Genomic DNA, 25,968 nt, shown 5'->3' on the forward strand with positions numbered 1-25,968 from the left:
GTTTGATTTTTTTCTTTTGGGCATTATAATAGGACACAGTTGATGTGTGTTTCAAAACTGTTTTCACCACCTGAATTTGCAATGAGGAAGGCCAACTTTTTTCCACTAATATACCCCTCGCACTACAGAGATGTACTTTAATCTGAGGCATGCTGGTCAGTGCAGCTGCAAGAGCTCAGCTAATCTTATAGGGCCCTTCTTCTTTTGCTTTGAAGACTTGTGCAAAGGTGCTGAACTCAGTCAGGAAGGAAGGATGTGAATGTCCTAGAGACTCATTTCCCACTACAATTATGTAACTCACCCCAGAAACCCAGGAGAAGTCATTTACACTTCCATTTACATCACATTTGCAGCTTCTCATCCAGAGGCATGGCTAAGCCGCCTCCTTCCCCATCAGTACTTTTAAATGTCTCAGGATGCAAAAGTGTGTGGAGCAGGATCATCTTCCCAAGACAGTTCTGAAAGCCATCTTAAATCATGGTCCTGGCATGAAAAATGAATCACTCAGAACCACAATGTATTTCACCTTCTTCGAGTAGTTTTAAGCCAAGTCTTCATATTATATTTTTTTTAAACTTATCTGGAGATTTGATATGTACTTATTTAAATGAATTCCCTTTAAAATGCTGTTTGTGCTCATCCCCAGACTTTAAATCTGTTTGAGGGGAGAGAGTTGGAGCAGATAACTATGATCTGAATACCTCACAAGTTAATGAAGTGTTAATGATGTGACATCTTTGTGGCATTTGCTTCTAAAGCACCCCACAGGTGCTCAGTGTAGCCAAGTGCTGCCAACTTCTGCCAGGGCATGTAAGGGGAAGGCTCAAAAACCAAGCACTGAAGCCCAGCACAGAAGCAGTGAGACCATCCTCTTGCTGGATCTGCCAGACTGAGTTAGGACAGGGGACAAGGCAAGTAATTCCTCCAGCCTCACAGGCAGGGAGGATTGAGGTCCAGAAGTTCTATCTTCTGCTGGCCACTGGGCCATGTCGTCTGTGCATCCAAAATGTCTGCTTGGGGGTGGATGCTTCCCCAAGCTCAGCCGTCTGTTCTCAGCCTTTGTTGGCATAGAAACATCCTTTCCAATTAACCTTCAGCAAAATATACACATACAGAAGTATTCCACAAACAAATGATTCTTTCTTTCTTTGAAAAATGAGGAGTCAAAAGTGTGAACCTGGGTTGTGTTAATTTTAGAGTATTTCAGGTTCTCTGCAGACTGTTGCGAGGTTGTGTAGCTGTTCCCTACTGATAGTAACGGGCAGACAAAATACTAAGTAGTCAAATTTCCCCTTTCATTCAGCCTTGTGCTCTGCATGTTTTAGAGAAGAGAATGGGAAGTGGGCCTAATAACTATGTAAATTGCTTGAAGCAGGAAACAATCAAGTGAGGATTAGTAAACTCAGGGCTTTTGAAAGGTTGGGACAAATCCCTCACAAAGGTACCTGAATTGCTGCCAAATGCCCCATCCTATTGGAAAATGTCCTGCATACCTGTCACTACCCATCAGTGCTAGACTCTTGATGGGCTCATACTGCATTTGCCAAAGCTGGAGGAGAAGGTGTCCTGGCCCAGCCTCCTCCCTTGCTGAAACTGCTGAATTCAGAACTCAGGAAAGCAATCTCTGGATTACCCTCCTCCTCTTCTCCTCCTGCCTGTATTCAAGCCCTTGGTGAGACCCATCCCCAAGGAGTAACCATGACATTCCCCTGGAAAGAAAAGGAATATGATCCTTCTTGCATATTGGTGGAAAAGAATAGTGCTCAGGTTCTGAGCCTGAAACTCATCAAGGCAAAGGATCCCACTGATGAGCAAAGCTGGTTTACTGGAGGGAAGGGAGCAGATGAACATTTTTTGCTTCACCCCAGCATCACGCAGCCTTGTTTGTTCCTGTATCACACTAGTCACACAGCTCCTCTTACAGATGAAGGCTGTTCCTGCTCCCAGGATGGATCTGGACACAAGCAATGTCTTCAAGATTCATAAAAAGCTGAACCAGCAGAGCTAAAGTCTATCCTAGGAACAACCTAGGAAAAGTTAGTTTAACAACACCTTAACTGTGTAGTACCCAACTGTGCCTTTGGCTTGAAAAAAGGAAACAGTAAATGAGATTTTCCAGGGGATATGGAAAGCAACTATATTCTTTTTGCTCCTGTGAAGGTTCAGGGAGGCTTGTGGTGTACCTAAAAGAACAGAAGAAAAGGTCAGTGAAGAACATGCCTGTGGCATGAAGGCTGAAGATGCGTGCAATGAATTTCATTTCAATACATTGTTTTCTAGCTAGTGTTGGGTATAAAAAAAATATGCATCAAATGTGGCTAGTTACTGACTATGAGAAAAAATGGTGCACACTGCACTTTGTGTCCCTGCCCAAGTAACTATTAATAGTAAAAAATAGGATGTGTTGTAGCTTGTGTTGCATGAGGGGCTTGAAATACCATCTAGGTGATACCAAGATGCAATACACAGAGTGTAACAGGCATTTTTAACCCAAGTGCCTACAGACAGAGTGCTGGCTGCCTGTGGTGCCCATGGAGGGGTGTGAAATTACAGCTCATCACAGAGGTACGATGGCATTCCAGCATGCTGTCGTTTTCATTACAGTCTTTGTCAAAAAGATGGATACAGATGCTGTGTAGTGTTCTTGGTATTAAAATAAGAAAGGGTTTTTTTTTTCCATCTTCTGTTCTCAGCATCAGCTATCAGAGTGAGCCATCAGTCAGATGGCAGTGCTGATAGATCTTCATTTTCACTGTGTGCTTTCACTCAATTTTGTGACAAAGATTACTAGACCAGAAAATAGTGTGCCATTAATACATTCCACTGGTAATATTAGGACTAAAATGGAACAGAGAAAATGACACAAGATGTGCCTTTCCAATGAACAAAGATAGCAGCATAAGAGAATGAAACGACTCAAAAAGAAGGAAAGTTTGGCTGGGAGGTAAAATCCAAGCAATCCATCCCATGCTGTGTTCACCTGTAGCCCTGCCATTTGGGTCCATCGTTTGGAGTCTCAGGTCTGTGGTTCTTATACAAGGTCCAGCATGATGGGATGCCAATCCAGACTGTGCCCAAGGTGCAGCTGTGTTGTAAACGCTTAAAATCCATCCAGGCTAATAACTCTAAGTAGGCATGGCTGTGACTTAATGAGGCTGGAGGATCTGGCATATCTGCAAAATGACTTAGAGCGGGATGTGAAGGATGTATGACCACAAATTGTGTCCTTTCTTCCACCTTTCCACTGGGCACTTTCTATGCTGCTTTAGCCAGGTTGTTCATGTTTCCTTGTTTCCACCTCTACCAGGGTTTCATAAGGCAAGAAAGCACAGCAGGAAAGTGTACCATCTTTGCAACACAAGAAGCATTACAGCCAGCAGCTCTGGTGAGGTGCTGCAGTAGCCCAGTATGTTTAAGGCGTGTGAAAGAAGTAGACAAAAGCAATGTTGCAGCATCCTCTGCAAATGTCATGTCCATCTGCCTTTATGCCAATCTGAAAAAGGTTGGATGCGTGTTCATCAGGCGGATTAGGACAGGCTGTCAGCTGTGTAAGGCTCAGGCAGAGCAGGACACAGCAGCTCTTGTCAGCACAGCCTCTCCCTGTGAAGTGTGCAGCAAAGAGTCTCAGAGCTATAAAATGTCATTTGGCTGTTACCAGCCTGTCACGTTAGCTTCCTGATGGTAGTGGGTGGTTCTTGTCTTTCTGACCATACAGGTCACTTCTAAATAATTCTTCTAAATAGATACGACAATGATTCTAATAAGTAGGATGGCTGTAAACTTTTGAAGAAGGTTGTTTTTTGGTTTTTTTTTAAGCCTTAGAGTTAAGGTACGGATTCTAACAACCTAAAGAGTAAAAATTTCTTTCCATCTGAACATCCTTCTACTCATTCACAGTCAGTGACACTGCAGTATCTACATCTCTCTCATTGCTTTTATAAACAGTAATGAGGGAATAATGTTCCTGTCAAATAATAGATCATTACACTATATTTCTAGGAGAAAAACCACCTCTGTAACAGGCAATAAGCAGTGCCATTGCAGTGCAATACACCATGTCTAAGCTAGAGATGTGTGGCTTAGAAGTTCATACATGGACAGCCCTAAATTACAGCATCAGATCCAAATGCATCCTATGTGTTCTTCTGTGACTGGGTTGGGATCTTTGGCCCTGGAGATCAAAAGGCTTCTAGCCCTGGATACTGAGGCTGTTGGTCCTGTTTCACTGCTGCTTTCTGCCTTGCACTGACTCCTCAGCAAGTGGAAATCCTTGGAGTTCAGTGAGGAGACACTAGAAAAATTGAGCAAGACTTTTCTATGATTTGTTTGATCATCTCCTTTGCTATCTGTTGAATCATAAATATTGGGTGATTTATGACTTATATTGCCAGGAAGAGATACTTCCCAGCTACCCTTAAACTGTAGTGTTGCCCACCCTGTCTCCAGCCAACACCAGCCATAGCATTGCCCTGCTGTCATTCGAAGTACTACTGGGTGGGATCTGCTCCCACCGTGCCTGTTTGGAGGGAATGAGTCACACTGGTGGCCTTAACGCATTCCCTTTATGGATCACCGGAAACTGCCTCAGGAGCTGGAGTGACATCCAGAGCTGCAAACTGGGCAATAGGCTCTCTAACCCAGATACTCCATGTGACAGCTGAGCTGACTGGCTCAAGTCTGGACATCTGTCATGTCCATCTTCCTCTTGCTGCTCCATTTCCCTGCACTGCAGGAGAACCAGGGGTGCTCAAATGTGGATGGAATTTTTTGGCAAAGGCTGCACAGTCAGTCTTGATGCTTTATTATACACAAGGTATGCAGGCCAGCCTAGAAACAGGTGGAAACAGTGCAAGGTGTGTATATTTTCCTATTTCTAGTCCCCTTTTTGTCAAAACCCAGCCCACCAAATGAGCCATCAGACACCTTCCTCGTTTGCAGATCCTACTTCCAAAGTTGAACATATATATACTCATGAGCATGACTGTTTCCTCCCCTCCCTGCACCTACCTTAATGCATTTTGGCTCTCTGCCCTCTGGAGTCCAGTTCTGAAGTCCATAGATTTCTTTCTATAAGTGACCTTTGAATCAACCCCTAGGATACTGCAGTCTCAGAGAAAGAAGCTGGAGCTTCATTATTTATTTTAATGGATGTAAACTGTAGCAAATTTCTAAACTTTGCTTTTTTGAAACACAGGGTGATAAGAAGGGTTCTTAATGGAGACATATCCGCATACCTTGCTCACACAACATCACCCATTATGATCCATTAGTATGTTACCAGAGTGAGGACTGAAGATCTTGGTCTTGTGTCACTTCTCCTTTCCAGCCTAACCTATAAGCTTCTCTAGAGATAATTCTGTAAACATACATGGCAGATTGCTGAGCGTGTGTATTCATCACTTAAATCAGTACATCCGGCAAGCAACCCCAAGCACAGAGGCCAGCAGGTTATGCTGTTGAAAGCTTTGTGGGATTTCTCCAAGCTCAATGCATTTTATGTCATGTATTTGGTATGCTGGTAGTGAATCTGTTGTAAAGAAATGGGCTTAAACATTTTCAGGCACACTTTTTGTATGTAAATCTTTGCCAGCAATTATCACATGTAACCCAGGAGTTTTGCTAGTGATCAAATAAAATAAATGATCTTGTTTATTTCTTTCACTCGCTTCATTATAATGGTTTGGTCTCAAAATCCAATTACAGATAGTTTGGCTCTGTGCTAAGTTTTGCATCCAACCTCTTTTGTAGGTCCATCCTCAGAACTGTATTTCAGTAATCCGTTGACAATGCTGCAATTTCTTCTGGACCACTAATTTATAGGCAAGGAAACAAATAGCTCTTGCAGACAGTAGGAGCAGAGGAGTAAGCACATAAAAAAAGCAGATGGTAAGTAAAGCCACTTAGTGTGATTCAGGTTCTTAAAGAGAATGTTCACTGCGTTGAGCAGTTCCAATATGTTATGAGAAGCATCTATCCTGAGCAAAAGGTGGGCAATGGATGATAATGACACCTGATTGAAATTCAGAAGGAAACAGTAATACAGGCTTTTACAGCAAGAGCTGAGATTCACCAGAGGCTAAGCACAAATTATTTTGATGACTAACAGCTCAGCTGAAACAAGCGGAATGTGTTCGAGTTTTTTCCTTTCATGAATCAAAAGTTTATGATCAGGGCTATTTTTTCCCCTTTAACGGAGGAGCTGGAGGTGAGAAGTGAAGATTGCCCATGAAGTCTCATATCCAAGTTCTCCTGTTCGGGAACTCACAGCTTTTTCAGTCACAGGCTCACAGTTTGGGCAAGTGAAGTAACAAAGCACTGGGCTGGAAAAGCCAAAGAGCAGAGGTAATACCTGTTATTTCTCCAGAGCATCCAAGTCATCAGTTTATTCTAGACTCTTTGCTGTCCAAGTACTCCTGCAATTAGCCCTAACCCTTGTGAACAGTTAAGTAGCCAGGGGAGTGAGATTGCAAAGGTAAGTTACCAAAATATTCCCTGCAAGCAACTCTACCCTCTCTCCTTCCCTTCTGTGCTAAAGAAAGGCTGGAGAGAGGTGACAGTGAAATACAGATATGAGTAGGAAAACAAAGAGCTGTAGAGAGAGAAGAAAAGTGATGGAGAAATGTAGGCAGTAAAAAAAATCCCAGAGAGCAGAAGAAGCAGAGGAAGGCATGGGAAGAGACCGCTTCTGGAGTCTAACCAAGACAAAATATCTCCTTAATTAAGCAGAGGCACACAGCTTCCAGCCTCAGCATGTCCCAGACATCAACCCTTGTGATTAGCACATTTCTGTGTATTACAGCATCTTCTTCAAGTCACTGGAGGTGTTCCAGCTTTCCAGTCATTATCATTTTCCTCTCTGAACTGGATGTGGCTGGGCTTCTCAGCACAGGGTAGGGAAGTATCATACCAACAGGCAGAAGTGTGCAGAAATCTCCCACTGGCTCTTGTTTAGGATGTGCACAGTCAAGGATATGGAGTTTCTCCTGGAGCCTTCTCCTCTTTCCAGCTGCATGCCAGCTTGTGGCACTGCCTCTACCATTCACCCCAGGCCAAGCTTGGCCCGCAGGTTCTAGGAGGTCCTGTGAAGTTGACCTGTCCTTACAATGCTTGCTAAAGAATAATTTTTGTACAGCCAGAGTTGCATTTCAACCTCCATATCCACTGATGGTCAGTTCTGTGCCTCCATCTGTCACCTGCTCATGGTAAACACCCGGAGCATGGCAGTCCTTGCGGCAGTGATACAGCTGTCTCATTTCTTGAGCAGCCCTGATGCCTGAGATAGGTGTTATATTAGTGGTGTGTTTGGTGGTGGGAGTTTGCATGGCCTCACTTTAATGGGACATCTCTCAACAGTGTTTCTAGCAGGCAGCATCACTGCCCTTGACGCTGGGTTGTTCAGAACATCTCCTTTTCCTGCTTGACTTGTTTGTAGCTCAGCCCTCTCAGAGATTATTGATTGGTGTTTGGTTTGTTTTGGGGTTGTTTTGTTGTTGTTATTTGTTTGTTTTCCCATTCTCTTCTTTCTCAAGTCCTCTCAAAGTGGGAGAAGATTTGAACAGTGTTTTAAAGGTTTATGCTGACACAATTTAAAAATGGTATTGAAGGCTCTGGTGTCTTGGCAGGGATGGGAGGTTGCTTATAGCTTCTGTAGAGGAAATATATTGGTGTGCTGATCTTTCAAGATTACTTCCTTCACCACAAGGGTTATTACTTCATGCTGACCACCCTGAGTACAAAGCATTGCCCTTCACTAGTGTGGGCAAAACCTAGAGTCCTTAGTGATAGCCGCAAGATCCTGCAGAACAGAAGGAGAGTACTGCTTCCAAATATCTCGAAAGTATTGAATTATTGCAGGTTTTAATGTTCAGTAGATTAAGTTACCCTTTCAAGTGACCTGAAATGTAATAAAGAACCAAGACTAGTCAGTGCGGTGGTTTTATTGCATAAAATCGCAAAATGATGTACTGTAGCGGTATAAACTTGTAATAAATTACTTTGAGTAATGAACCATGAGAAATACTAAAGGCATGTAAACTGTGTATTTCTAGGGGAAGATGCCTGTGGTGGGTAAAATACATACATAGATCCCATAAGAAAATTGTAGGTGTGATTTAGTTGGATTTATTTCCTACTGAGACTCAGTCATACTGATTTGACTACGATAATGTCTGTGGCAAAATTCCTGTACATATCAGTGAGTGTAGAGTGTCATTGTTATGGATTAGTGAAAATGACCTGTCTGTGTCAAAAGGTACAATCAGGTATTAGAACTACCTGCATTTTTTTGATTCATGCTTTTTGTGTTCTCTGTATTTTGGTGTCGATTCTGGTTCAGTCATTTAGATCCTGCTTCATTGACTTAAGTCCAACTGTTTCTCCAGAAAATATATAGGGCTGGCTCCACAGCTAATATAAATATGCATAGTTCCATCACTTCAGTGGAGCTTTGCTGATTTATATCACGGCTAGAAGATTCTTCCTGAGATTCATCAGTGTAACAACTTCATATTAACTGTTATGACAGAGGATAAAATGCACAGTGACTTTAACTTACTATGAATCACTGTTTTCAGGCAGTGGAGCTTCTCACTGAGGGATGCATTCTGCATTAGGAGTACATTTTCTTAGGAAAACATTGTCCCGGACAGACCACCCCTTTTATGAGAGGATTTAATCCCTTTTCAAAAGGGCAGGCAAAGGTGTGACTGCCATATGCTGCAACTGCAGGGGTGTTTCTTGGGCCAATGTGCATATGTACAGCCATAACCTGACCCAGCTGCATGAGTGCTTGAATGACTCTACTGCAAAGCGAAATGGGCTGTGATAGAGGGAAGAGAAGTTAACATACTATTTGTGTTATAAATAGAGCTGCATGTGTGGAGAAAGTTCTGAGCAGGAAGAGCCAAAAAAAGAAGAGATGCTGTGGTCAGGCAGTGTGTTGCAGTTGTGTATTAGGGCACCTCTGCAGCCTCTGCTCCAGGGTCTTGCTTCTCATCTCCAGCTGAGCCATACATGCACTGAACTCAAAGCAATTCCTGTATAATTAAGGGAAATTCTCTGCATGCATAGGAGCCATGGTTGTGAAAGTGTGGTGTAAGCCAGGGACAACATGGAAATTTAGAAGCACTGGGTGTGCAGTAAATCCTTGAATTACTCCTGCTCTTACCATTGCCTGCTGGGGAAGTGCTGGTGAATATTTTCGTAGAGCAAATAGAGCATACAGCCATCTCCCAGCCCTTTCAGATGGTGTGTAATAAAACTCAGAGGGTTGACTCTTGAATTAATTGACATGAGAATAATTTTGAATGCAAATACATTGTAATTGATATATTGTTTTTATTTGTGAAATATAAAGAAATGAGTCTGAACTAACATATCAGATTTGAATTATCTCACAGCTGGGTGGATTTGATCCAGTCTATTGAGGAGATTAAGTTCAGCATCAAGTCCAGCATTTTAATTGTCATTAAATATTTGCAGAGCAACTAGAAGCCATAGTTGATAGAAAATTGGTAGCACGCTAGTCCTGCGTATCTGCAGGAAAATCCCTACCTGGAAGAGGGTCATAATCGAACTAGGCAAGATGGACAAAGGATGTGCTGTCAGGCAAATAGGAATGGAGTCACAGAGGAAGGACATCACTTGCCAAGGGTGACAGAGGAGGTCTGTGGCAGAGCCAGGGACTGAAATCAGATCTTAAGGGCAACAAGATTGTTCAACTGAGCTTAGCCTAAAGTCGTATAATTTTTCACTACAAAGTTAAGCCAATCATCCAAAAAATTTTCAATGGATGTGGTAAATTAACAGTTAATTAAACCCTGGAATGGCATGTGGTAAATTCTGTGCTCATTGTAGTCTCTGAGTTAAGGTTGGATGTCTTCCTCTTAGACATGCTCTGCATTCTCCACAAATTCCTGGATTAAAGCTGGGAAGTGCTGGGTGTATTTCAGAGGTCTTTAGTACATGACAGCCTGAGCTGGGTGACAGTGGCGGTACTTCATGGCCTCCAGATGCACGAACCTGGGAGAACTTCTGAGTCCTGAGCAAGACCCTGACTATGGGCTGTTTGAACTTCCACTTTAAAGATCTTTGCCTTCAGTTCAGGGCTGTTGCTAACAGTAACTTAAACTAAATGGATATGAACTCCCATTTTTCCCAAATGTAAATCACTGAAAAGGGAAAGAAAGCTGAAACTTTCTAAGACTTCATCCATTTTGAGAACCAGGCAAAAGAATGTAGAATTTATACCTGCTTTTATTCCCTGTGAAACCATTATTGTAAGTGACCATAAGCAGACAGTAAAGTTTCAGGCTGGTTTTATCTTTGAATTTCACCTCATGACTCTGAGGATGAAGTGTGAGAGCAGGGAGGCTGGGACATGGACCAAGCACATCACAGCTGCCTGCTTGCCAGACAGCCAGGAAAAGTATTCTTATTCGTCTCTCTAATCCCTGTGCCACATGATGAATTACTGGCATTAATCTATCTGGCCATAACAGCCTCAGAGCTCACAAGTCATATGTTCATGCCACTGCCTTTTGTAAACATGTATTTTAAATATGCATTGATTGGATATGCACAGTTATTATTCATCAAAATGTTCTCGTCTCTCAGCATTTAATAACAATAATAAAGATTAATGCTAAGCTCCAACAAAGAAAAAGGCTGCATGGCTATGTATTTATTTTGCAAGTTTAATTAAGGCTGTTTGTTACAATAAAAATTAATGTTATTGTCTTCTCAAGTGCAGCATAGCCAATGTGAAATAACTGGATTTCACACTGCAGCTATCTGAAATGGCACTGGGCTGGAATCAGTCAAAAGGAGATGATACCCTAGATGCGTTTGTATTTATAACTTTTTCAGTTGATGAATGATAAAAAGACATGGTTACTGCAGTTTTCTTTTGGTGAGGGTAAATGAGTGGTCTGAACCACTTTTTTTCATCTCTCACTTTGGAAGAGCCACTTCCGGTTGACCTTAGATAAATCATTTACCCTCTTAAGACTTTGTTTACCCTTCAGGAACTTGTTGGATTGAACCCAAAACTAAGAAAGGGCTTTTAAACTATGAATGAAAGGGGGAAAAAGTTTTTTAATGGATATATTGTAATTAGTCCTTGATATTATTTGAAGCAGAAACCTGTTCTTATGATAAGCTAGAAATTACCAGGCAGTGAGTCAATGCATTTCTCTTTCTTCCAGCATCACCATGGCTGAGAATGACATTGGCCAACCTGAGCCCCTCTGTGAGGGGAGGACATAGGCGTGCTTGCTGTGACTGAGGGAACCAGCCCTCCTCTCTGAACCCAAGTAAAACTGCATGATGGACTTGATTGATGCATTACAGAGAAGCAGAAAGCTTCTGTTTCTGGAGAGCTGCTCTCCTCATTTCCCAGCCAAAACTTCTTAGACCCCCAATGCTGGTCCCAGCCACTGGGTCTTCTAGCAGTTCCAAAAACACCAGCACAACTATGAATGGCCATTGCCTTTGTGTCCTGCCCCTGTGCCAAACTGCCAGGTGGTTTTGGACAGCCCTGGCACCCTCTCCTCCATGCCCACCCCTCGCAGGACTGACTCTATCTAGTGCCCAGCTGACAACAACCCATGAGGGCTGTCACACAGGAGCTCCCAGCATCTCACCCTCCATGGGATTTTCGAAGGCAATGGTTACTGCTTCTGAAGGTTCACAATCAAGAGAAATGGGTAAAAACCCTCATGTTTTCCATATGTCTCTGTAATTGAAGTATCTGGCCTTTACCCTGCAAGGAGCAGCTGGCATATCCTGTTACTGCAAATAGGTTTCAAAGTAAGATGTATTTGATTTGCTTTATTTCAATCAATAACTCTCAAACATACTTTGGATTTGCCGTCTCAATATGCTCACTTGAAATTGGTGTGAGTATATTAGGTTGCAAAGAAGCAAAGACGGTCACAAGAAAGGACACCAGGCACAACCTGCCACTTTTCCTTTCCCTTTTTTTATGGTGCATTGCAGTGTCTGTACCTCCTAGTCCTTTGCTTCCACCAGTGCTATTAGCCCTGCTACTTCCCAGCATATTCACATCCTGAATGCAAATTTGCAGCTACCTTACAGAGTAAGATATTAGGTTTGAAAATGTTTCTTTGGCTGGGAGTATTTCCTAAATGCAATATTACTCTGGGCAAAACTATCTGCTGGCTTCTGAATATCTGCAATCAGAAAAAATTCAGCAAGTCTGGCTTTATCCAGTGGAGGGCAAAGCCACCCACTGGCAGCCTAGGCTGTCCAGGAGCCTCTTCCTGGCTTCATGCCACTGTTTCCCTTAAAAACAAAATTAAACATCTTCAGACCCCAAAGATGGCTCATGGGAAATGCACTTTGGAAAACAAGTCCCTTTTCCAGATGGGTCCCTGCACACGGGATGGACCAGCACTCTTGGTAACTGGGCACAGTGTTTTCATCATCTGTCTTTTATGAGCCTTTTCTCTGTGTGTTGGATGAAAATTGTGACATTAAGGACCCTTACTCCTGTAAGAGCAGGAAACAGAGATGACTCTTGCTGGAAAGAGAATGAACTGTGAGTAGAGCAGGTAAAGGCGGAAAAGCATGAGGAAGAACGTGGCCAAAGGTCCACCCAAGGAGGACCAGCGTGTTTCAGCCCCTTTGTCACCTTACCACACCCCTCGTTTCATAGCTCTTTATTACTTATCCTCCCACCCCAATCACCATCTATGTAATTCTGTACATGAATAGCTCGCGATCACTGTGTCTGCCCACTGAAAGAGGAGCGTTCAGGGTGAAACTTTCTAGGGCCAGGCTGCCCCACTGCTGCCATTGAGATCAACAGGAGCAAATGATGTCCTGCTCACCATAGAAGTATAGGAATTGGGCTACAATTCATCCACCTCTATATGCCAGCTCCAGTTATGACCAAGCGCATTAGAGGATGCTCAAGCAAGTTGTACTAGGAGTGTGCTGAGTAATTAGCCTACCAACAGCCTTGTTGTAATCCTAAATTGTCAGGGATCGCATTGCTCTTCACAGCAGAATATTTTTATCCTTTCCAAAGCTCTTTGTATAAACTGTTGCTAAAAGTTATTCCTTCCTCCAATCTGCTCAGTTCTTGGCTTGAAAATGAGATAATTTCTATCTGTGTTTTATAAAGTTATGATCAAATTCTAATCAAAACACTAACCCCAAGGTATTTCCAGATGCCTTGCCAATAACTAACAGAGACAGTAAATACGATTTGATACCTTAGAGCTCCTCCAAGTCTGATTCTCATTGAGATTAAAGCCTTCAGGCAACTGAGAATTTGGCTCCTACACTGCTGACAAAAATCTAATCAGAAATAGGGGTGGGATTCCCAGTGGTTCCCGAGAGATCCTTGCCTGGCTATGAAATGAGCATTTAGGGTTTCATTTCTGGCAGTTGTCTGTTGGAAAAATAAAACCTGACATTTTAATGTGAGCCCTTCATACAAAAGGAGTTTTAGAAAGCAGAGAGATCTGCAAAGCCACACACAAAAAGAAGAGAAGAAGGGAAAATTAGATGGAGGAAACATCTGCTAAAGTTTTCCTGTTATTTCAGGAATGTTTGTATAACTCAAACATTCCCTAACTCTTTTCATATCACAGACATCTTTGCTAAAATATTGTCTAGTGTCCCACTCCCCATCACATAACCTCTCTCCCCGCTTGCATTTGCTTACACAGAAAAGCAATATCAGGAATGTACTTAATGCATCTGAGTTTTGTTTTAATGGGGCTGAGCAGCTGGAGATGAGAAGGGCATTGCAGTCCCTCATCTCCAGCAAGCTGCTGGCAGCAGCTTTGCCAACCACAACTGGAAACCCTCTGAATCTCTTCATCTCCTCTTGCAGCTGTTAAAGCAAGGAGAAAACACCCCCAGAACTGAGGCAGCCTTGTGTTTCTTGTTATAAAGTTAATGCAAAAGGCTGGTCTCATTAAACTTTTAGTAGCAGTTTGGTTTAGATCTGTGCAAAAAAAAAAGTGCTGGATACTGGTCTGATTATTAAATTTGCTCAGACCTTGCTGAAATTGTAATGGATGGAGTGCATTACATTTAGGATAAAAGGTAAAAACTCACTTGGATTGTCCTGGTGCTGTCATAAATGAATCATCACTTAGCTATTAAGAGCCATGCTCAGTCATGCAATTTAGAGCATACTGAAAAGAAGCACTGGCTGATTCATATAAGAATATCAAAGCACAGCACATTTGCCTGCTTGTTCACAGTGAAATATCCAGGAGGTTTGACAGACTTTGATGCACTTTGGTTACGAAGCTGGAAGAGTGTTCCTGTTGGGTGTATCTGCCTACCTCCAGGTAGACTGAAAACTTCTCTTCTGTCCAAGCAGAAGGAGAAAAAGGCAAGGAAAGCTTCAGTCATACACTTGGATGGTCATCAAGGGGTAGTCTGTCCATCTGGGCAACCTGGTATTTGTTGCCATCTGAGATTCTGATCACTGGTGCTGGCCATGCTGTCACCTGCAATGTGGACATCTCCCACTAGAGGATAGACAGAAAAGACCAAATTTTCTCAGTTTCTTGAGCAGCTTCCTAAAACGACTCCCCTAGCTGGGTTTTACATAGTAAAGTGGGGTCTTGGTCCTGTTACCAATCCTCTAAGGGTTTCCCCTCCTCCATGCCTGTATAAGATACATAACAAAATCCATCCTGTAAGGAAACTTTTATTTTGTTCAATCAGAAACATATGATATTAACCTTTTGGGGAAAATACATCAAGTTTTACATTTGCTCCTACAGTAACATTAGGAATTGATTTTAGGGCAGACTACAGCAATCCTAGTTAGTACTTTAGCAGTACTGTAAAAATAGGTTTCAAGTTACTAGTATGGGAATCATTGCCTAGATACCATAATAGCAGGCAATATGGGAAAACCTTAAATAGACAGTGATTATATATATAAGTAGAGCATGTAATTTAGTGTGGGAATGGCTGGGCTTAACACCTGTATGTAGTCCTTAAGTATGTTCAGCGAAGTAATTTCCAGAAGCCTAAATTAATAAATTGAGTGGTGTTTTTCTTCTCATTAGACAGACTTGACTCCTTGTTTTCATTACTATTACATGCCAAGTAAGGCTCTTTTCTCCCTCAGGCCCAAGGACTGAGTAACAATTTAATGTACAAAGCTCTTTCCAAAAGCCGCCTGTGCTCTGCCCCCCTGTTTCCAAGTGGGAGCAGTGAGATGGAGGGGGCTCATGGCTGAAAGGTCCCAACCAGAGCTGCTCTTGTGATCATGGGCAGTACAGAAGCTGTCTGGATGAGGAAGAAATTGGGTCTCTCTTCCCATAGATGTCAAAATATCCTGCTTATGTTAAAAAAACCCAAGCCACTAATGCAAACTTATACCCCCCTGCCTTAACTCCCACATGTTTCAAACATCAGAAAGCACTGTTTGCTAGTAGTGTAAACCTCTTTCTAGCAAAGATACTGCCCAAAACTTTCTTCTCTCCATTTTTTCACCACTTTACCTGTGTGTTTTCTGACATGCAGACAAGCAATACCTGGCAGATCTCTGCTCACACAGTTGCTTTCCTGCCTCATGTGTAACAACTGGGTGCTGGTTCCTGTTCCAGCTCCATAAGGAGCTAAATGCTCTTGTATTTATCTAGGGTTAGGGTAGTTTGCCATGCCACCAATTTCAATGAAACTTCCCACAAACTTCAGTGTGATGTGTAGCACAAACCCTTCCACTGTGCATGTCATAAAAATCACTGCGATGTGGGATCAGCCACCGATGTTGTAAAATAGTGTAATGACTCTTAGTTTCTTTTACATGCATGTGTATGGATGTATCAGTGCACATGACTATTTCTCATTAGAAAGCAAGTTCTGTGAACATGAATGGAATAAAAGTAGTAATCCACTGGCTGAGTTAGAGCCTTGGGGTAAACAAGAGTGACCCACTGAAGCCAAAAAGAATTTGCAAAGTTTTCTCCCTGTTATTGTCTCTGACAGCACTCCTCTGAAAACAAAAGTGCTAGATATGAAAGCCAATTAGCAGGCATAGAATAATCCAAATCTTTCATCTAGAAAACATTATGCTTTATTTATTTTTTCCACAACCAAGCAATGTTTAAAAAGCTGGGCTCTGCTTTTTGTCAGAAGAAAATTAATAACCTCCATTTCTTCTTCCCTACTTTAGAAAGAAGGTTTGTGTCAGTAACAGATCAGAGAATGCACAGAGGTTTCTGATCAATTTACAGCTGATGTTTGTTTGCATTGTTTTAGAGTCTGATCATTTTTTAAGTTATCCTTCAGCTATCACCACATGAAATATCTGCCAGAGCCCACGGGAGAGCTTGCAGATCGCCTCTGCGGGGGCTTTGCTCTTCTTGAGAGAGAAAAAACCCTTTAGTAAAGAGCTGAGTGACTCTGCAATGCTTGCCCATGTCCTCCTCCAGCTCTTGGCCACTGATCTTAGTGAGTGCTGTGCTTATTGACCTCTTTGAAAGATGTATCTGGAGTACTAGCCAGAAAACAGGTTGGATCTTTAGTTTAGTACGCTTGGGGTTATTTACTGCATTGACCTGAATCGGAGAGGAAGGTTTACAAAATAAATGGGGATCTGAAAAGTAATGACCCCTCTTATATTCCTGGATTATGCCCCAGGAGTTGATTTACTGCACATCAGTCTGGAGAACTGCAGTAGCCCCTCCGGAGGCTGGAGCCCGGAGATGTGGGAGCAGGACAAGCTCTGGATGTGATCCTGGAGTCACCCCAAGATGTGATCTTGGAGGAGCTCTGGAACGTGATGCTGGAGGAGCTCTGCTGCAGCACTGCCCTGCAGGATGGGGTGCACAATGAGCCCCCCCAAATCCCCTCCATCAGCACTGTATGGATCCAGGATGCTCGTGTGATGGAGAGGATGGTCATTTACTGTCAGTAAAGCTGATGGATAACTGAAGTCACTCAGTCACCAAACAGTGTGAATCACATTGCATGCTTTGCCATGAGAAAGCTATTTGGACAAGCAAGGAAATTAACAGATCAAGAGAAAATTTGGTATTATATCAGTTGTGACAGCTGCAAATTCTGCTAATTTTTATCAATTGACTGGAAGTTTAATTAGGCCAGGATGTCAATTCAAGCTTGGCCATAAAAATGCGTATTTCAACTAAGATAATAATCAATGGTTCTCTTTAAATGTTATAAACACTTTTCTGAACGGGCAGGTTGAATGTCGTGTTATTGAAGCTGCTAATTTAGTACACTACTCGGTGGACGTAAATCATTGCTCACATGAACACTAACGTCTCAGTTCTTCAGCCAAAGGTAGTATTTTTTCTGGAAGCATATTTGGACACTTTATATTGGTCATTAATAATGCAGAAACTAAACAGCAGTTAAAGTGAGAAAGAAATATATGCTGTGGTTTGTAGGACTGCTGAGTAACTGCAGTCCTAGTTAGAGATAACAGATGTTGTGGGTGTTCTGCACTTCAAAAATATCCTTCCCGTGGTCCTCAGGAAAATGAATGGGCCTAATTTAAATGAAGAGATTCTTCTATTTTCTGAAATATCATATGGATTCATTTTATTGACTCATTAGTAAATTAATCCATTGATCGTTAAGCTCTTTGATCAATGAAATACATGCCCAGGAGTATCTTTGGGCTATCATGGCTATTAAATGTAGTACAGTGGTTGGGCTGCTTTTGTTTTTTAATGAATTACTTGGTTTGGCTGTGAACAATGAACACTTTCCAGTGTGTATGGAACAAGCTTAGGGATGTGGAGGAGACAAATTAATGTCCTTGGCTTCTTGCTGCCACAGGGACAGTCACCTTGTGTGATGGTGTGTGATGTTCTGTCACCGCTCAGCCCGTGATGGGCAAAGCTGAGCATGGCTCCTCTTCCTGAACTTCAGGATTTTCTTGTTTCCCCTCTCCCCTAGTGTGTCCTTGCCATGTGCTTTCCTCTGAGGCTTCAAGCAGCTCTGTGTTTGCCAGGCTGTTTTATCACAGCAGTTGTGTGAGAAGGAGTTGAGGTTTGAAGGGGTTAAGCTGCTTTCCCATCTCGTGTTGGTTGGTGTGGTAAAACATGACGGGTCAAGTTCTGTGGTCTAACCTAGCTGCTCTGAGCTCAACTCTGAGAGCAGAGTGGTTGAACTGGTTTTAGGTCACCCTCTCGGCACTTCTTGTTTTGGCTCAGCTTTAGTCTGAGCTCTGGGGAGAGACAAGAAGGTCTTGGAGGTTGCTTGGGCTGCAGGGGCTGTCAGGAGCCTCAGCAACAGTCCTGGGCGGGTAATCCCTGCTCCCCAGGCCAGACATAGGCTGTGAGAGCCCCTAGCCCAGCCAGAGGAGCCCAAGGTGCATATTTCTCCCTTGAGTTGTTGTTCCCTGCCCTCCTATCCAGGGCAGAGACATTTTAATCCCGTTCATAAGCCTTTGGTCTGATTCAGAGGGGCTTGCAGAGCTTGGACCTGTTTTGGATGTGACGCAATTGCCAAGTTTGACACACTATGGTCTGGGTTCTGGTTTGGACTGGTCTGGAGTGAAATTTTAGGCATTGGAAAGGCATTACACTCCCTCCAAAAAAGCCTGAGCCTTTCTTGAGAGCTCATTTCTTTTCCTGGATCTCAGCCAAACTTCTGACATTGCAGGAGTTTTGTGTGCTGTAAGGATTCTTGCTTCTAAAGGCTGTTCATGGGTAACGCACTGCTTTCTGCCAGCATGGGCACCAACTTTACTTTGAAATGCTGGTTTTATTCTTCCTTATTAGACCACAAAAGAGATTATCATCTGCTTTCACACTCTGAGTAAAGAAACCATCGTAGGGGCAGTGCAGGCAGTCCCCTTTCTTCAAAACCTAATGCCCTGAAAACAGTCTGGTTACACCTGCATCTCCTGGAGATCAGCATCTGGCAGAACTGGAGCTAATCCAGGCTCCTAAATTAGAGGGAAATTTACATGCTCTCCCTTCTTTCCTTTTATCAGAAACCTAAGGAAGTCAGATGGTCTTAGATCAAGATAGGTTGACTATTTACATTACTTTTTCTCCTGTAAATGATCAGCTACCTTCTATGTGTTGGTTAGGACAACAAAGTGGGGTCTTTTTGCTTGATCTTTTCAAAGATGGAGATTGAAATAACTTAATATGGAAGAATGGCTCCCCTCCTGTCTTCAAACAGGAGCAAATTTCAGGCTTTAATCCGGTTTCTTTGGAGATCAGGCCTGAAAACTGGATTGTGAATGTCCATTGAATGCCAAAGTAAAAGCTGCAAATCTTTGTACTAAGGAAAAACAACTGACTTAAAATTAGGCATTTCCATAGGGAAGGAGTTCTTTGGTCTCAGCTGTGGTCCCAGTGGTGTCTGGCAAAGTTTGATGTTCTTGTTGTGTTATATTTGGTATAACAGAAGTGGCCTCATTAGATACAAGCTCCATATGATAAATTATAGATCTAAAAATATCCATCACAATTAGATGATGTAATGAAACAAATTTTAGCTTAGGAGCAGAAGAAAGAGAGTAACTTGATAAGTAACAATTGGATACAACGTCTGCTGAGACTTCTGTGATGGTTCTGCTAAACATTAAGCACAATTGATTTCATTTGTAAAATGCCATTTTCACAGCCTCGTACCTGGGCGTGTGTCAAGGTCTGTGCATGGTCACAGAGCTGCAGAAACCTGGGTGTAACACAGTGACCTTTTGCTGTCAGGTCGATTTTACAGCCTTTTCAGGACAAAGACTGCAAAATCCACTCTGCCAGTGGACATTGGCTGGGGCTGATTGCAAGTATTTCTGGTCACGCAACATATATTGTGTGGGGCTAAAACACTTCTAAACACTTTTCGATTGAATGTGCCAGCAACCTTCAGAGATTTACAGATTTGCTGCTTTGTCATACTTTGCATGTGATTTGCATTCACTGGGGTGTGCTGAGAGGAGCTGGGAACAGGCAGCTGTGTGGTGTTGGGTGTCCCGTGCCAAGGATGCAGTTAGAAAGTCGAGGAGATGGGCTGGGTGGCCACAGCATCTGTGATTAGTGGGGATGTGCCCCAGAACAGTGATGCAGTGTGGATAAGGACTAAATAAGTCCTGGATTTTGGAAAAGCTGCTGAGCCAAACTTCCCATGCAGCAGCTTGATACACATTTCCAAAGCAATCTCTTGCCCTGAAAAGGGCTAAGGAGCTGTAGACACTTAAAGAATGAAAGCTTATATTAGGTGTGACAGGTACAGAAACTTGCAACAGAAGAAGCTGCCGCTGGAAGCCCTAAGGTCAAACACAACTAGTGAGATCTCACGTCTCATTCAGGATCTGCATTTCAAACAAGTAGTTGTTACTTAGATCCTTGCTGGATGCTTCAGCTGCTTCCTACCATCAGTAGAGGTTCATCACTGTGGCCACAAATATTATTAACATGAGATTGGCTTTGGATGAGATTGTCCATGCTGCTTTTCCAGCATGAATTCATATTAAGATATGCATCAGATGTCACCCCAGATACCCAGTTTAACCCTTCTGGCCCCATAGTCATAAATCTTTATCTTTGTTTGCCCTGTGTGTGTTTCTGTCTCTGTGTCTCCTGCAAGTAAATGTTTGTGGTATCACTAACCATGTGTATCATTTGCTTTAACCCCGTGCTCTCATGCTCAATTTAAAGCATAAATCAGTGAAATTAATTAAGGTTTCTTTGAGCGCACTATTGCTTCCAAGTCCTTTAGTGCCTTCGTTTAAATAGGCAATGCATGACTAGGGTCATAGCCAAGGATGTCAAATGCTTTTTTTACACTGCTGAAGCAATGGTCGTGGTGTGCACTGTTTATGTGGGTGATGGCAGGCTGCTGCCTTTGAATTCTTATTCAGTCTGCAGCCATTTACTGCAGGCCAGAAGCTATAATGACTAGGAGGAAAATTTGCTCCATTTCAGACAGAGCTATTAAAAGAAAATTATTCTCAAAGCAATTCTTATCTCATGATGGGATTGCTGAATTACTGCATATTATAGGAAAGGGAATTGCACGTGTTGACTTCTCTTCCCACTAGAACTATTGTTTTATTACAATTGTCATACATCCACACACACATTTTTGTTTTAAATCTTTTTCAAAAATGAAACTGTCCTGCATTAGGTACTGAACATAAGCTAAAGTTGGCAAAATTAAAGAGCAGACTGTTCAGACAGGTTTTCAAAGGTTAGCAGGAATGGCGATTCCTTCTGTTGTCCATGTAAGTGCACATCTCAGACACAAGCAAGAGCAAGGCACGGAGGAATAATGTGTCTGTACTCACAGGACTACCCAGATGGGTAATGCTGCCCAAGGGAGACAGCCCAAACAGTCCCAGACGCTGCCCCCCCCTCCTTATCCCATCCCATACTATCACCAGGGTACAAATCCATAAGTAGCACATAAATATCTAGTGTGGGAGTCTGCAAGTCAGCCCCACAAGCTAATCATGGTGAGAACCTGGCTGCAAAAGGATGTCAGTGCTCATGGTTTTACGCCGTCCAACATCCAAAAAGCCCTTTTTGGTGCCTTGGGTCAGTTTGTGGTTCCGATCCAGTCTGGTTCATGTCTCCCACCACCTGACGTACTGCTCGGTGGGGCCAGGAATCACCTCACTCATCCTCCCTTGTCCATGCAAACTTGTTGGATTTGGTGGCCCTGTCTGCAGATGTGTAATGCAACTGAACTATGTAAGAAGTAACTATTTTCACTTACCTCTGGTTTTAGACCAAAATGCTAAATCTAAATGTGCTTCAACTTCTATCACAAATGTCCAAGGCAATGGTGTGGAAATAATATGTAGCTTAGAAAAGAAATCAGAAGAAATACTTTTCTTGACCTCTTGTGTGTTACAGAACATTAGTCCACTGACACCTTCCCACAGAAGCTGTGCAGGCAGTGCTTTTTGATGTTGTTTCCAAAGTGTGTACCAGGTGCTTGGGATTTATCAGAGGAGAAGAGGCTTGAGTTTGGCTGAATGCAGCCATGCCATGGTTCCAGGTGTGCACAGCAGCACGGCGTACGCTCACACAGAGGATGCTGACCCAGCAGTCTGCAGCCACCACACCGAAACCTTTTCCTGTTGGAAAGGGCTTCATCATCTCTTCTCTTACCTTTAGTTTCCTTCTCCAAAAGCTTCTGCATGATAACAGGAAACAAATGTGGAATCAGGAAACTGCCTGATACGCCCCAGTTGACCAATTAATCACTGGTCTGCGTGCCTGTGATGATGGGCCCTAATAAACAGTGGTGCCACTACCCCTTCCCCTTCCGACTGCTTATCTCTTCCTTACCCCCTTCTCTGCCAGCTCAGCCCCTCTCCTCTGCGGCATTGCAGCAGCCAGCTCAAGGACACAGCCCTGAGTTTCTCTCCAGAGGTTCTGCTGCTAATGTGCCGTTCTCAAACGATAATGAGTATGTTTGTGCCTAAGCAAACAACCCCCCTATAGATCTATACATGTCGCTGCCTGTTTTTGGCTGGGGTGGGAGATCCTTCAGCCATGGGAAGCAGAAATCAGCTAAGTGTATGTCAGCCGCTCAGCTCATGTCTTGATCTGCCTCCTGGGATGAGGAAAAGGACTCATGTTGTTGTGAAACCTCTTTGCTCACCAGGCTCCTCCTGCGAATGGTGTAGGAACAGGAAACCATTTTCCTCCTCTTTAAAGTTTTGGTGTAATTTGAGAGTCAAGCTCTATGCAGATCAGAACATGTTAGTAATGTCTGGAAAGTAATTACTGCATACATTATTATTTTAATATTTACTAAGTGCTGACAGGGTAATACTTTTATTAAAACTTTAGGAAGGGTGAAATACATACCGCAAGGCACGGTGAGATGAAGATAGTGTTCTGAAATCACTCATTTATATTTCAATTTTGCAGTCACATTCCTGTGACCTACGTTTAATCATATATTGGCTTCTTTGTGTCTTAAATTTATGTGAGGTAGCTAATGATTTTAATTTAAAGTTCTTTATGGAAGAATGCAAATAATATTTTTGCCCAGTGAAGCCATGCTGGGAACTACTTCTTGAAAAGCAGTTTATCATTGTACCCAAGAGCACTGGAAGAGGTTGAGTTTTGCTAGAAGCTGGAAGTCTTTCTTTTCACTTATTGTGACCATAGAAGAGCAATATGCCAAGGGTCATCAGGACAAGATATCTGTGTTTAAAAAAGAACTGTTGAAACTAAAATCCTTTTGGCCACTGGATTTTTTCTCTACAATGAGGGGAATCCACTCAAACAATCTTACAAAATAAAAGAGCAGCATTTGCAATATTCTTTTGAATCTGGCAGGTTGGGTAATCTAATCCAATCCAGATTTTCTACTGATTTTTTTTCTGCCCAAAACAAAATTATCATAACCAATCAAGGTAGGTTTAAACTTTTTATCTAGCTTGCATACTCTTTGGAGATTGTGCAGGCTTGTCACCTAAAGGAATGGATTTCTTTATGGAAAAGCATTGGTGATAGTGGTTTGATTCATTAATTGTCTGTCAAATTGATCAGAAGCATTAGTGAAGTTGATTTAGATGCTCCATGAAGATCTGAGTCACAATATGGGTGAACCGCTGAGGTCAGGGTCCTGGAACAAATGTTTGTGCTGTGTCCAGACTAGGCTTCACTGTAACATTTGGTAATTCAAGCAATTGGCCCTTGACTATTTTAATTTAAAACAGGACCACAGACTTGAGAGAAAAATCTATAGCAATATAATTATTTGAATATATGAACTTCGAGACAGCTGAGGGACACAAAAAGCACCGAGAATCCCACAGTCTACAAGAAATGAATAGCTAATAGGTGCAGTTCCCCTGACATCTGGATTTCACTACAGCGAAGCATTGTGGAAACCTGACTGGATTGCAATTGCAGGCTTGTATCCCATGGCTTTAGCTAAAACTCTTTGGTTTTATACTTTGTTTTAATTTCTAGGTTATTAATTGCCAATACAGATAAGATGTCTTAATGTGCATGAGCTCTCCTTCTATTGCATTCCATTAGAAAGATATCATTACATTTCAGCCACACATCATTAAACATTTCAAAATACATCCAGAAAGGCAGTTGTATGTACAAGACACATTATTACAGGTAATATATTTTGCTAAGCTTCACAACCCTGTAGATAAAGAGACAGCTTATGCCTTTGCCGCTGGTGCAGGCGTGTTCGGGGTACGTGCAGCATCCATCACCAATTTTTCTACTAACGAACACCAAAGCAGTTAAACACAGCTGAACACTTTTCCAACTTCTTTTTCTGTGCCTTTTCACCCCTGACCTTCAGACACCAAGGCTGTGTGCCTGCCTTTGCAGAGCAAGAAAACAGATTGCAGCCCAAAAGCCAAAATCCTCAGTCAATACAAGGATGGATGCTTCACCACCAGACCCCTCATGTAGTTGTTTGTATGAGAGTGAAGTTTAAAGGTGGCAAGGTACAAACCACTACCAACCCCCTCGATGTGAGGCGGTGGGGAATTGAGCCCTTAATCCATGCTGCGCTGTCTGGGCAGTGCTCACATTGAGGGATTTCTGCTTTCAGCTAAATTGATTAGCTTTACAGTGCTGTTTCAGTGGTTGTCTGGGTTTGAGCAAGTCCTGTATCTATTACCAGCCATTCTTCTTATCCTCAGAGAACCTCTCTCAAAGTGAAGTTGCCCACAGGGTAGTCTTATTATAGTCAATACCAATAAAATCACAGGCAGCAGGAGAGTGGACAGGCTCCTTACACTGAATGAGAGCTCAGGAGAGATGTCATTTCTTAGAATATGGTACCACAAATACACCACTGCCCTCAGATATAAAAATCACCAGTACCATATTGAAGGTATTTTACTTGTGCATCTGAGTTTTCTCAGAGATCTTGTCTGTAGCTATATGTCAGATTATACTTAACCATTACCATGCTAAATCGAGAAAGTCTCCATTAAGAGACTCCTAGCTGGGCACACATGCTGGCATACTGATTTTCCAGACAATTTAGTACTGCTGCATTAAGAAACTGAGCAGGCTTGAATATATAAGGTCCTCCACGCATCAGAAGATGCTCTCAGGTGCTTCTGCGCTGCACAGTGCAGCCGCCCCAGGGTTAAGGCTGAGCAGTGCAGAACTGCTCTGGGTAATTAGAGCAACGGCAGCCTGGGAGGGGTGAGTCTGCAACGGGTGCCCCCCCAGAGAGCCTGTTCATGCAGTCACAGCACACAGAGGGACAGAGCACCAGGTTATTGGTAGTAACTGAGCAAATTGGCGTTTTTTATATATATTATTCTTTGAAGGAAGGTGAAGGGATATTTAGATTTGACTCATTTCTCCCAATCTCCTTTTCTGCAGTGACGAAGTAAATGATCTCTTCTATTGAGAGCCTTATTAGATGGCTTATCACACACTTAAATGCAATTCTTCAGACAGGAGAAGCTGTCTACAAATCCTGTTCTTTAAACATGCTTTGAAGTCTGGTGATTTACTCTTTCTCACTCATCCATGCACCTATATTTATGTTTATCCACTTTAAATTGCATTAACACCAGCACCACAGCCGTTTGCTGTGCATGGTCTGGCTGCATTAGTCTGTCTGTCCTGCTCTGCAGATCAGAGATGGGCATCACACCAGCTGCCTGCAGCCAGGCAGTGGTATTTACAGGAGGTTTTTCTTGTGTCAGTTACTGTAGCTGGATTAAAGAACTGACATAACTAACACTGCTTATTTTATCCTGATAGATTTACTGTAAATCTTTTCTGAGAGCCATATTTAGAAGGAGCCTGGTGATGGGTAGTTGTACATGTCTAGAACTGCAGCCAGTACTAAAATAGTGGGTACTCAAACATGGTGCTCTGGGTATAACTAATGCTGGCACAGTTCTGGGAGGAATTTTGTCCCCTTTCCAACACACATGCTATTACACAACTATCCTCGACCCCGTGGGATATTCACCTGTGTCTGATGGACTGGACACTATGTCTGAGGCAGAAAGCAGGATTTTGA

This window comes from Nesoenas mayeri (genome assembly GCF_963082525.1).
Source record: "Nesoenas mayeri genome assembly, chromosome: 10".
NCBI classification, from domain to species: domain Eukaryota; kingdom Metazoa; phylum Chordata; class Aves; order Columbiformes; family Columbidae; genus Nesoenas; species Nesoenas mayeri.